The sequence below is a fragment of the Sinocyclocheilus rhinocerous genome, unplaced genomic scaffold, assembly GCF_001515625.1.
Source record: "Sinocyclocheilus rhinocerous isolate Xijiao unplaced genomic scaffold, SAMN03320098_v1.1 scaffold679, whole genome shotgun sequence".
Classification (NCBI taxonomy): domain Eukaryota; kingdom Metazoa; phylum Chordata; class Actinopteri; order Cypriniformes; family Cyprinidae; genus Sinocyclocheilus; species Sinocyclocheilus rhinocerous.
The window spans coordinates 159,670-162,381 of record NW_015635058.1 but is presented as its reverse complement, the minus strand read 5'-3'; the positions used below and the strand labels follow the sequence as shown (position 1 = coordinate 162,381).

The following is a 2,712-nucleotide window of genomic DNA, read 5'->3' as shown; positions in this document are numbered from 1 at the left end:
CTGGTGCAGAAAGGTGGACTGACCACAACGCAAGCTGAGGAGAGACTCAGTGTATGATCAATTAAAGTATTATTTGTTTAATTGAGTATTTTTATGTTTGTTCTGATTTGTTTTCTTTTTTAGACCCGTTATCATATAGATTTGGATCGAGAATTTGGATTGAGAATGCTTGTCACTAATGTAATATGAACATGGCAGTATATAAAAGCTGACTAGGTTTTGTCTGTCTTTTAGGAATATTATCCAATAAACAGATTTAACCAGAAACATAATCAGTACTTAATTACCAATATAATACATAAATGTTTAATTGTGCCTTATTAGATTTTATTTTTCCATATAAGTTTAATTAAAAATACCTAATTCCAGTACAGTTATTTTGTCTGTTCATATTACATAACTAGTGTGTAATGAAGAAACTAAAAAGTTGCATAATTTTTCCCATATACAGGGAACACAAGCAGCGGATAAGAATGAGATCTTGTTTTCGGAGTTCAATATCAATTACAATAATGAATCCCCACTGCACAAAAAAGGCATGACTTTAATATGGGAAAAGGTAAGCTGCAGTTGCAAAACATTTTTTTCTTTAAACTATCATCTTAAGTGAAATTTTTAATTCTCAAATTCTTTACTTTAGGTGAATGAAACCACAACTAAACTGACCAAGCGGCCAGATAAAGGAGAGACAGAAATTAATGTAACACGGACAAGAAAGAAGGTCACAAGTCATTCCTGTGATATCATTGGAGATCAGTTCTGGGAAGAACATCCAGACATTCTGGAAAGTGAACAGTGTTGATCACATGGTTAAAAGACTGTACCAGACCAAATGCAAGTTCATTTTTCCCTTTGGTATTTAATAAAAAAAACTTTGTGTTTTATAGTTTGTCTAGTTTGGAGGAAAAGAAGCAGAATGAAGGGGGGTGTTGCCATGTTATTTTTCCCCTTAAGATTCCAAGTGGAGATAAGGAATGACACAAGGATCTTATTCTCTCCTGCAGGGATGAGCATCTGTTTCACCTCACCCCCTACTGTTTCCTCTCTGTGTGGTGATGACTTTAAAAAGTCAGTTTTTCTCCAGCCAAATTTCAGTGTCATTACATATCCTGTACAATGGGGCACATGTAATGAAATAAGAATTAAATAATTACTTTAAGAAATATTTCGGGTTAAACTTGGTCCACAGCATTTGTGGCATAATGTTGATTACAACAAAAATTATTTAGATTTGTTCCCCTTTTTCTTAAAAAAGACGAAGCAAAAATTCATAAAATAATAATAAAGTTTGGGTGAGGCCTTTATGATAGAAGTAAATGTCCAATGGCCAATTTTTGGATGATTTAAAATAAATGTGAATCTTATAATTCCATAAACGCACATAAAATTGTGCATTGTTTAAAGAGCTGTTCAAGTTGAGCTCAATCCACAGCATTTGTGGTATAATGTTGATTACCACAAAAAAAAAAACAAAAAAAATATATATATATATATATATATCAGGGCTCCAGACTGCGACCATTTTTTCTGCCGGTGCGACTGTGAGCGGTCGCACTGGCGCGACCACCGCGTTGTCCAACTCATAAGCGCTGCCATTTCTGTTACATTTGAGAAACATCAAACGAAAGCGAAACTAAACCGCGCTACGTTTCAGCTGCGCAGCGCGACGCAAACAAACTTGCCCGAGCTCAGAACAGCTTTACTCGGGAGCCAAAGTTGATTTCGCGACACTGTTACTGCACAGATGCAACAGTGCTGCGAGATCCAGTGAGAAGCGTTTGAATTCGCCGCACAATACAGTATAAATCATTATAATCCGTAATTATGTCCCCACTGCAGGGCTCCAGACTGCGACCAAATGGTCGCATTTTGCGACCATTTTTTCTGCCGCTGCGACTAATTTTTGTGAGTGGTAGCACTGGCGCGACCACCGCGTCCAACTCATAAGCGCTGCCATTTCTGTTGCATTTGAGAAACATCAAACGGCAAACGAAAGCGAAACTAAACCGCGCTACGTTTCAGCTGCGCAGCGCGACGCAAACAAACTCGAGCGAGCTCAGAACAGCTTTACTCGGGAGCCAAAGTTGATTTCGCGACACTGTTACTGCACAGATGCAACAGTGCTGCGAGATCCAGTGAGAAGCGTTTGAATTCGCCGCACAATGATAAGGTTGCTGCGAGAGTGAGAATCATTCAAATTCTGCACAGAATTCTCTGTCTTAAACAGCGCTGGCATACGTCAGGAAACCAGAAGCGGTAACGCTAACTGTAACCATGGTGTTGTGGTAGAAATAGTCGAATGCATTACATCATTCATTTCAGGGTTTGTACAACCTTTTGAGAGAGAAATTCAAGCACTTTTCAATGGCTTTCAAGCATTTCACACAACTATTTCCAGCACTTTAAAGCTAAAATGATACCGTTTTAATTTTATTTTTAATGGGATGGCCAAAATATACTTTGTGGTAAACAAACACTTATGTAAAATAAAATAAAAATACATCAAATCACAATTATATCCAGTAGACGGCAGCAGAGGAGCACTTATTGGCTTATTAGTCATTTTGAAATGATAAAATCACTATTATAAAATATCAAATCATCAAGAAATCAGATTTCGTCAGAATTTTACACTTTTTTTGTATGAAGTAAGAAAAGTCACAAAGTACCTTGAAAAACAAACTTTTCTTCAATTTGCTACTAAATCACACA

At 36.9% G+C, this 2,712-nt stretch overlaps 1 long non-coding RNA gene across 1 annotated transcript; it reads left to right on the top strand.

The window, feature by feature from the left end:
• Positions 1-47: 47 nt before the first annotated feature.
• On the top strand, positions 48-834 carry LOC107746551 (uncharacterized). The gene is made up of 3 exons (XR_001640708.1): positions 48-66; positions 452-559; positions 641-834. It is a non-coding gene; the product is annotated as an uncharacterized LOC107746551 (long non-coding RNA).
• Positions 835-2,712: the final 1,878 nt, after the last annotated feature.